The sequence below is a fragment of the Bidens hawaiensis genome, unplaced genomic scaffold (genome assembly GCF_021521415.1).
Source record: "Bidens hawaiensis isolate Kalapana, Puna unplaced genomic scaffold, B.hawaiensis_p1.1 tig00027138_1, whole genome shotgun sequence".
Taxonomy (NCBI): Eukaryota; Viridiplantae; Streptophyta; class Magnoliopsida; order Asterales; family Asteraceae; genus Bidens; species Bidens hawaiensis.
In genome coordinates, this window is record NW_027494387.1 from 151,555 (window position 1) to 163,142 (window position 11,588).

At 33.9% G+C, this 11,588-nt stretch overlaps 1 pseudogene; it reads left to right on the forward strand.

The window, feature by feature from the left end:
* Nucleotides 1–7,095: 7,095 nt before the first annotated feature.
* LOC143574907 (malonyl-coenzyme A:anthocyanin 3-O-glucoside-6''-O-malonyltransferase pseudogene) lies at nucleotides 7,096–8,454 on the forward strand (annotated as a pseudogene).
* Nucleotides 8,455–11,588: the final 3,134 nt, after the last annotated feature.

Sequence of the window (11,588 nt, forward strand, 5' to 3'; positions counted from 1 at the left end):
TTTTCTTTCTCTTTTTTTCACTATTCATTTGATTTATGCTTTCCTTGAGTGTACGTTTTGCTTAAAATGTTATAACTTTCCATGTCGTGTAACAAGAGTTTTTATATTCATTTGAGTTTTTTCACTCTTTTTCAACATTGCAAAAAATATATATTTGGGTATGCAGATATGTAATCAGATGACATTTTACTCTAGATTATTGTCTATATGCACATTGATCATCATCTTTTAAATATTGTTACAAGAAAAATTACATTAAGTTTATATTATCCACCATGTGTAGTATACTTAGTGAAACATGAAAAGGTTACATTATATAAGTCGTGAAACGCGAAAAATTTATAATTCATAAATCGTTTACTTTATACATTAATTTACATATTAAATGAGACCTTAAAATGATGATTACAAATTTGAAAACACTTCTTTGTATACAAAATTTGTATCACATGTTGCGTTTAATGTGAAGACAGCTTTCGGACATGCAATCCTATTACCAAATTGTGTTTGTCGCATTTCGGACTACAATTGTATCACATGATCCGTTCTGATTTAACTTGAGACAATGATCGAATACGGGCGGGTCATTTTAAAAAATGGTGACTTTGGTTCGTGTCAAAACTACTTCAATAAAAACTAATATAGCCTCAAAGGTCTGTGTAGGACCTTGCATTTATAGCAACTCGGTTTATCATCATCTATAAATATTTTGGATTTATTATATGGTATGCTAAGCTATACGCAATTTCAATCACGAGAAGTATTTTAAGAATTACAGTTAAAATATCATACCTGATTTATTTTATTTATTTTTTTCAAATATATAACATAACTTATTTGTTTTTGTCATTTAACAAATGTACGTACTCAAATGCTACTAATGTAATAAATTATAATAAATACATGAAAAGAAGGTTGGTGACTTTCTAGAAAAAGAAGTTGAATCGAGGTCACGTATGACATAACTCTAGCACTTGTTAGGCATGTTGTAGATGTTGCTGTCGGGACTGTTGTTTTTGGACCCACTACGGCTGCCTGGGAATCGAGATGACACGGATGCTGCATTATAGTCAAACAAACGTCCAAGGATACGGTTCCTTATTCGAACCAATTAAAGTATACCCCTAATAATTGCCTTATAATATGAGAAAAAAAAAAGAAGAAGATATAATCAAAGACGAATATCAGGGATTGCATGAAACAAGGATGTTTTCAAAATTATTATTATTTTATTTTTTATTTTTTTTACTTTTTTTTCGAAATATTATTTGACAATAATAGTATAAATTAGACGTGATGTAATGTAATAATTGTATTTTTCATATTTTAAAATGGTAATAGCAGTATAGTTTGGTAATTAAAACTTCAAAAATAAATAAATAGTAAAATTAACACATAAGGTCATAAACAAGATTAATATTAAACCAAATTACTTTTGTACGCGAAAAATATTTGATATGCACACGGATTGTCGACACATATACTTTCCAGTTTCCAGTAATGCAAAACATTTGTAACATAAACAACTTCAATTTAAAAAATTGTAATTAATATAAAAGAAATTACATAAATGATCCATATAGTTTGACTATTTTGCAAGTTTCGCCTTCAAATTTTAATAATGACAAGCTTAGTCCAAACATGTGTGGGGATTGCATGTTTAGTCCTCACTGTTAATCCCAGTTAATTTTCAGGGTTAAGTGATGTTGTATAATTTGTTATTATATATTTTCTCTTTCACTTATTTGTTTAAAAGATCGTATATAAAACTCAGGACTCTGATGATGTCCGTCAATGTGAAGATGTTCCTCGAAGGTCAACACCCAACGAAAGTTCAATATATATATATATATATATATATATATATATATATATATATATATATATATATATATATATATATATAAAGCGAAAGTGATGAAGCCGATGTTAGGAATTTGGAGTTTGACAGAGTATTTTACCAAGGTCTCAAATCTAAAAGACACAATATTCTCACATAAATGGCACATAATATCACTTTTTCGTTAAAAAGTAAACTAAACTTGCATGTTTAGACTAATTTGATTCATCCTGGAGCTCTTAACTCTATCTTGAATTTTTAGCATATACTTCATATTTCGTAATAGCAAGCTAGCTAGCATACTACATGAAAATATAAGCCAAATACAAAGCTAAACAAGACTAAAGGATTATCACTCGTAATCCAATCAAACTATTAAAAATAATATTTTTTTTCTAAGTTGGACTATAGCATACGACTATATGATCCCATAATACTTGCAAAGACGTGTAACTCACTATGAAATAAAATCTAAATTTTTGTGATATGAGTATATGACAACAGACGACTATGTGCATTGCACAACATAGTCATAGATCATAAATGTCACTTTTCGCATCGTAGAATCAAGCAATTATATATTTATTAACTTGAGGAATTTTTGTTACGCAGGTAATCAACACTTGGGCATGTCCTGTACACAAAGTAATCATATGACAAATTTTATCTGTACTATTATGGTATCACATGGTCTTGTGCTATGTTATACATATCATGGTTAGAATACATTAATATATGACCATTAAGTGTTTATAGGTTCCGAAGCATAAAATGAAAGATTTCGAGGGCAATAACGAGCTGAAGATAAAGATTTGAAGAAGAGTAAAACGAAGCATGCATGACCTGTACGGCTGTACACCAAACTTGGGTACGAACCATACCCTAGCCGCTAACATCATTAAAACAGGGCCCACATTCTGGCCCAACGGGGGTTCGAATTGATGTGGACCGAAGAAAAGAGGGGAGGGTGATATTTAGGAGCATCCATTGTCATTGAGATAAGGGCGTCATGTATAAAGGTCCAAGAAGAGAGGATCCGAGAACGACTGACTTCTGTTTTCGGCAAAACTAATGACAAGTAAGTCGTATCCATCGACTATTTTCACGATGATTATAGCAAGAGATGGTAATCAGCGACTTTAATTTGCGCTGGCTACACATAATCCACTATAAATAAACATGATTATTATTTATCACCTATTAATGATAATTCAAGTGTCTGCATACATGTAAATGACATTGATTATCTTCATGACACCAAGGCTACATTAGTACATTACAGTACTTGTAATTTAAGGATGTCACCTTGGTAAGCAATTCTTAGCCTTTGGGAATCAAATACTTTGTATACAACCTTAAGAAATTAACATATTATTTCTAACACAATGATCTAAAATGTGCACATTGTATATCAAATTAAACATGTAAATTACACACGCTTCATCATACCAAACTAAGCAACTAAATAGTTCCTATGTATCAAACACAAGCAAGCCTTACCAGCTTACCTTGTCTTTATCCATTAGATTTACCATGCTACTCATACCAAAATGTGCACTTAGACTTATATGCAATATCGAACAAACCAAACGAAGTAATTTGGTCATATCGAATATATTTCTTAAATTAAAACGAAAATTTTGGGGTATTAATTTTAATTTCGGAAAACTTTATAGATAGACGCAGACTCACCCTAGCCAATTAAGATCTCGGTTAGCCATTTTTCGACGCATAGTTATTGAAACCTTATCACGTTTCATATATATGAACTTCGAGGTTTAATAATATTTGATTTTGTGACAAAGAGCAAATGATGAACACTACCCCTATAAACATGATTACTATTAATCATCACCTATTATATATTATTACTATTACTAATATATAAAAGAGAACTTCGGTGCCGCAAGTGTTCGATTGGGTCACTTGATGACACCTTAGTGGTCACTATAGTTCCGGTAACATAGCGAAAATAACGTAAGTCGAGCGAGTGTCAATTTGAATTTTTTGTTTTAGTTCCGGTATCATAACAAAAGTGACGGTTGCCGACCAAATTTGTGTAGACTCACCGTATTTTGCTTTTGTTCCAAGGAACGAACGTAAAGAAAACTACCAAATGCCAAATTTGTTTTTTATTTAGTTCTAATTACCGTAACAAACACGACGGAGACCAACCGAATTTGCGTAGACTCGCCACCTCAACGCCCAAGATTAACAACGTTAAGGTTTTACCAATACCCGAGTTTTACCAGCCATCGCCACCCCATTGGTCAACCTCAATTTTTTATACATATTTTATTTTAGTTCCGATATATAAAACATGTAATCGAAACTGAAGAAATTTGCGTCGACTTACCGTCTCAACGCCCGAGACCGACAACGCTTGAGTTTTACCAACGTCCGGATTTTACCGATGTGCCCTACGCAACACGTCGGGTGACACACTAGTTACTTAATTTATAATCTTGGCAGGTAATTTTTGGTGATGATTAATTAAATAAATATTGATTCATTATCATTAGTACTATTCCACCTATCAAATTAAACTAGTACTCGTACCCGCGCATTGCATTGACGCGACCCAAGTTGTTGTCCTGTTTTGTTTGTGTTAAGACATATTCGTGTGGTCATTCATATTATACAATGGCCATATTGTTAAATTAGAACCTGATATCTTACGTACACATTTTAGTTGAAAACATGAAGTGGTCTTTACACACATATCATCCTGGATAGCTTGATTTTATATTTTTTAAAACCAATCTAGTCATTCCACGGTTAGAAGGCTCCTTTCTGTTGGCTTTGCTCATTAGGCCGCTTCCTGTTTCATTCCATAGTTGAGTTCATTGTTTAATAGTTTATACCTTACAAAAATGAGGTATCTTCTTCAATCCATTATCAAAAGGGGTTAAGAGAGGCCTGATTCAGAGTCTGTGTTTCTTGCCATACTCTGTTCCTGCGTTAGGATGGATGCTTCTTCCCTTGCATTGTTATAGAAAACCGCATGTACATCAGACGTGTCTTCGGCGATGGTAGCATTAGCATAGCACCTGTTCAGTAAGCATATTTTGGCTAGTGACTAATTATAATAAGCCTAACAAACTACAGAATTCAACTTTCACATTGATCAATTTGGTAATAAGTGAATAGAACGCTGATTGAACCAATATACTCTCTAATATTATGAGCAAACGTAAACAATCTAACCTGCAAAGAATTACTCCAGTTTCCCAATTAAGCCAATTTGCAAAAGAATTATTGCTAGAATAATTGAACCAATATATTGCATAACTTAATAAGTTACAATAATAATTTTAATTATGAGTAAAGCCTTTACTCAAAGGTCAAAGTTGCTACCTGAGTGTATTATCATTTATCAAGCACTTCCATAATTAATAAACACATATTATCATATTATCTTATGTATGATCTAGTTTCATAACAAAAAAAAAGTAAGTAGCTTTACGGTTGACTTTGACATTAGACAAAGTACATTAGTAGAATAAATAGTTTTCTATGACAACGAAAATTAATGGCCTTTTGTAATATGACATTTACTGAATTTGAACAAAGGTATGCATACTTTAAGTCAATTATTCCAATCTCACTTACATGTTCTAACCTATAAAACACATATTTATCAATATATATAGTGGCTTACATGAACTTTTGACGTTTGCTTGTGTTGTGGTTCTCGCATTAGAAACCGTTTGGATTTTTCCTTTGTGGATGCATATTCTTTGGGCATTTACAACATTGCGACATAGAACCATTTTGTATCTGTTGTTATATCCTTTGTGTTCCTTGCACCTGTGATTGTTCTGTATGTTTGTTTTGTGTGTTAGCGTGGTATTTGTGTTTCATTCAGTAAAATGAGGCTTATTGTTTGCTGTTGTTGAGGGTTCTTTTGTGTTTCATTCAGTAAATGAGGCTTCCCGGTTGCTGTTGTTGAGGATTCTTTTGTGTTTCATTCAGTAAAATGAGGCTTACCGGTTGCTGTTGTTGAGGATTCTTTGTCAGTAGTCCTGCAAGTGTCAATGCATGTTGATTCTCACTTGCTGGTAACATCAGCTGATTAAATCTGTTGGACAATTTTTTTTGCATGTTAACTTGTAATGTATCATGTATGAGGTAGTATGTTGATCAGTTATCAGCCTTTTTAGTTGAATAGGTTTTGTTTCTTTGGCCCGTTTATTTCTGATTGAACATATTGTCTATGCTAAATTAAACGGTCGTATCAAGTTTAGTTGTTACCCGTTTATTTCTGATTGAACATATTGTCTATGCTAAATTAGACGGTCGTATCAGGTTTAGTCGTTACTCGTTTAAGGGTTTGCCTCTTTTTCCCGCCTAGTTAAACAAGTTGTGTAGGGTTTTACATGGTAAATCTATTTAAGTTAACGTATGTGAGGGTTGGCCTGTTTAATCCGTTTAACTTAACGGGTCATTTTTTTTGTTTTATCGTGTTTAACCCATTTGCTTAAATTGGTAGCATTCGGATAAGCGTTTTTAGTCCGATTATTTAAATATGCATTGTTCGTTTGACCTGTTTTGCTCATTTTAACTAAACGGGTTTATCCTGTGAATGACATTCTAACATTCATGGACGAACTCCTCGGCATTCAGATTTCAGTTCCACCACAATGGGTGAAGTATTTGAAGCCTTCCCTTGCAGTTTCTAAATTAGTGTGTGTTCTAGACTTTAAGCATAGAATATTTATGTTTTAATTTTAGGTTGCAAAATTAATGGCACTGTTTTGGTTGTGAGAGTAACTGTGTAATTAATTATACAACATATCTGAAGCTATAAAAAGCATAACCAAAAGTTTGAGCATCAATTCAACAACCAAACCTTCAATTTATTTAACTAAGCAGCTTACCTACCTGAAACAACCGAATGAACGACGGAGACAAAGAATGATGCCCTGATTTCTATATGAAGGAGAAAGCGAGTCTGAAAAATGGTGATGCTGAGTTGACAAGGGGAGAGAGAGATGGAAGGCGGTGTATTTGAGGTATGAGGACACGTGTTATAACAGATATACATAGCGGGATGCTTACTGAGGTTGTATACATAGCACGAAAAATTGTACCAAGGAGCTACAGTGAAGTTTGTGAGACAACTTCCATATGCATTTTAATTATATATATATATATATAATAGGTGTAATAAATTGGAGTTTTCTTTGTAGAATATCATATTAATAGTTATTAATACCAACATTTTGGAGGCATTTCATAAACTGCAACAATAGATGGGTTCCTCTTCAATCTTGACTGTTCTTGAACAGGCCCAGATATCGCCACCAGCGACCACGGTAGGCGACAGGTTGTTGCCACTAACCTACTTCGACTTCTTTTGGCTAAGGCATCGTCCGGTTCACTATCTATTCTTTTATGAGCACTCCCTCACAAAGCCTCAGTTCATCGAAACTATTATTCCAAATCTCAAACACTCGTTATCAATCACCCTTCAACATTTTTTCCCATTCGCTGGTAACTTGATCGTATATCCTACTTCTACCCAAAAGCCCGAGATTCGGTATGTTGAAGGTGATTCAGTCACAGTTACTTTTGCAGAAAGTGACCTTGATTTCAACAAAGTTACCGGAAACCATCCCCGAGATTGTGGAATGTTTTATGATCTTATACCTCAACTAGGTGAGGCTGATAAAACGTCAGATTCCACAAAGATCCCAGTGTTCTCCATTCAAGTAACACTCTTTCCAAACTCCGGAATCTCGATAGGATTGACAAATCACCATTGTTTGGGTGATGCTAGCACCAGGTTTTGTTTCTTGAAGGCGTGGACATCGATGGCTAGATTTGGTACAAATGAGTGGTTTCTAGCTAATGGAACCTTGCCATTTTATGAGAGAGTGGTCAAAAACCCTGAACTAGATGATGTTTTTGTTAAACGTGGGCGGGTAGAAAACTTTAAAGAAGAGTATCAACCACGGATACTACGTGGACCAGCCGATAAAGTTCGAGCAACCTTCATATTGCCTAGGGCGGTACTCAACGGGTTAAAAAATTTGGTTTCAACACAACTACCAACACTAGCATATGTATCATCTTTTACGGTAGCATGTGCTTATATATGGAGTTGCAAAGCGAATAAAGGCACGGATGAGCTACAGCTTTTTGGTTTCCCAATCGATTGTAGGTTGCGTATGAATCCCGTGATCTCGACAGCTTACTTCGGCAACTGTCTTGGTTGGTGTGTATCAATGGAAAACAGCACAAAGTTAACTGGAAAAGAAGGGTTCCTGACTGCTGCGAAACTGATCGGAGATAATCTACATAATACTTTAACTGATAAGGAAGGAGTCGGTAAATATTCAAAACAATTGAAGGACTTGTTTTCCAATGGGAATCCGAAAACAAGGATCTGGGTCGCTGGAACGCCGAAGCTCAAGTTTTATGACATGGATTTTGGGTGGGGTAAGCCCAAAAAGCATGAAACTGTTTCGATTGATTATAATGAAGCGATATCCATAAATGCCTGCAAAGAACACATGAATGAAGGTCTAGAGATTGGCGTTTGCCTACCAATTACTGAGATGGAGTCTTTTGTTCGTATCTTTAAGGATGGATTAAAAGCATACATCTAGATGCATCATGCATCATATTATAATAATCGGGTTCCCATTCTGTATTTTGTGTTGGTCATTGAAATAAAGAGTTTGTGACTTCATAGTTCAGTTGTTTTAATCGCCGCCCATTTTAATTTCTTTATTTGAAACTTCTTTCTTATTTAATAATAATGCTAACTTTGTAACCTTGTAGACGTCGTTAAGTCCAAAGATGTAAACAATGATAAAAAGACAATTAAGAAAAGTTAAACAATCTTGGAACTTTCATTCATAAACAATAAACAAATTATTATATTATTATTATTATATTTATATATAATAAAAGACAACTTTCTTGTCGCAAGTGTCTGATTGGGCCACTTAGTGGCACCTTAATGGTCAAGGACATTTAGTTTTATTTATTATTATTTTTAACTTTCGATACCAAAACGAACATAGCGTAAATCGGTTGAATGCCGAATTTGTTCTTTATTTAGTTTTAGTTTCGGTATCGTAACGAACATGACGGAAACCAACTGAATTCGTGTAGGCTCACCGTATTTTGTTTTATTTTTGGTAGTGTAACTGACGTAGCGAAAATCGGCAGAAGACTCATCGCACTTTGTTTTAGCTCCGGTACCGTAACTAACGTAGTGAAAATTGACGTAAACCAAATTTGTTTTTTGTTTGTTTGTTTCTTTGTTATGGTATGATAACAAACGTGACAGAGACCGACCGAATTGGCGTAGACTCACCGCCTGAACGCCCGAAATTGACAATGTTGGTTATACCAACACCCGAGTTTTACCGACCGACACCACCCTATTAGTCCACCTCAATTTTTATATATATGTGGTTTTAGTTCTAGTACCATAATACACGTAACCGAAACCGTTAGAATTCACATCGACTTACCACCTCAACGCCCGAGACTGACAACGATTGAGTTTCACCGCTCGGGTTTTACCGACCAGCGCGGCGCAACGCGCCTGGTGGAACTTAATGATAATTCAAGTGTATGCATACTTGTAAATTAATGACATTGTATTTCCAGTCTCCCCATATTAATTAAATTCATGACACCAATGCTACATAACAATACTTGTAATTTAAGGATGTCACCTTCGTAAGCAATTCTTATTTCTTAGCCTTTGGGAATCAAATTATTTCTAACACATTATTATTTCTAACATATTATTTCTAACACAATGATCTAAAATGTGCACATTGTATATCAAATTAAACATGTAAATTACACACGCTTCATCATACCAAACTAAGCAAACTAATTAGTTCCTATGCATCAAACACAAGCAAGCCTTACCTTGTGTTTATCCATTAGATTTACCATGCTACTCATACCAAAATGTGCACCTTAGACTTATATGCAATGTCGAACAAACCAAACCAATTATTCACATAAAACTTAGTAATTTGGACATATCAAACGTATTTCCTTAAAAAAGCGAAAATTTTGGAGTATTCTTCATTTCGGAAACCTTTATAGACTCACACTCACCCTATCCAATTAAGCTCTCGGTTAGCCATTTATGAACTTTTAGGTTTAATAATACTTATGAAAGTATAATTGATAATCCGAGAGTGCTTCTAGTTAATTTTGCTGATGAAAATTATATTTTCAACACAAGTTTACTAAAAAATTATTGAAGATTTATAATCTTAATGATGAGAAAAAATAAATTGAATACCTTATTAATCAAAAAGAAAATACATACTGCAAAAATCCTAACAATAAAATTGAATGAAAAACTTACATAAAAGAAAGTAAAAATTATCATGTCTTAATGTTATAATTTAAATTCGTAACTTATAGTTTTTTTTTAACCACACGCTCTAAATCTATTGACTTGTCGTCTTACATCATCCTTGAATACCATTGAGCCAAATGTCCAGTTTGCATGCGACACCGCTAATCAAACCGTCGGAATACATGCTCCGAACAACTTTCCAAGCCGGCTACCACTTTTGCGACGCATAGTCACCTCCTCCACACGACCACCACTCACCGGAAAAATTTTCGGTGGAGTAGCACGAGCTTGTATACTCCGTAAATCATAAACCTCCATCCTCGCCGGAGACCTAATCAATCCAAACATCAAGAATCCCCTCCTACTCCTCCTTCTCATCCGTGGCCTCACTACCGGAGCCAAATTCACCACCTTTTGATCACCATCCTGCACCGGGAAAGTTTTCATTCTTAAGGAATTTTGGGGCTTATAATATGGGTCCGAATCGTTCTCTCGATATCAAACTACGTAAGAAAGCGATTTCTTCAGCGGGTAGAGAACCGGCAAGTTTGAAACTGATGGACGAAAATGAACTCCCATTATCTTGTTCTTCTTGGAATGAATAACAAGACGGATCATTGTAGATATGAAGATCGGATAGAGAGAATGTATCAAAGGCGGCGTCTTCATTAGCTTCATGCATATCCATGTTTACTGATTACTTGTGTGTTTTAATATGTTCAAACTTATACACCGATCACACTATATATATATACGCTAAAGGTGAAAAGCTATATGATGCATGAACTATATGATGAGTATATGACGTGTGATTTATTGCAGCTTAGATGGTTATAAATTATGAGCATGTGATTTTGTGGGCTATTTTTTTTATTATAGTGTTTAGTTTAATAAGTTGATAGTTAAGAGCTGGCTGGCTAGTGCCGCAGCCCACAAGGATAATTACGAGATAGTTTAACTTTGATTTGGTTATTTAAAGACCCAGAGAGCTAGCATTGTTGGATTATGTATATCTAGTGGATTAAATGTAAACAAAGATGGTTTTATTATAGGGAGTTAATTATATATTAGATTAGCATATTAATCGCATGATTTTTATTTGGTGATTATATGTATGCAAAAGTTGGGGAAGGTTCATGTACATTTTAATCTTAACATGAGAACGTAGAAAATAATGTCAATTTATAAAAAAATGAGAACGTAAGAAACAATACCAACTGCAATATCAATCTACATAAATAATGATTTATAATAACAAAGAAAAGAACCTAAAAATTATAACAAAATAATCAAAATCAAAAACAAAATAATAACAGCATATACCAACAAATACTTATAACAACAAAAGAAAACATCTAATAATAACAACAAAATATAAATCAGCAAATACTTATAACGTCTCAT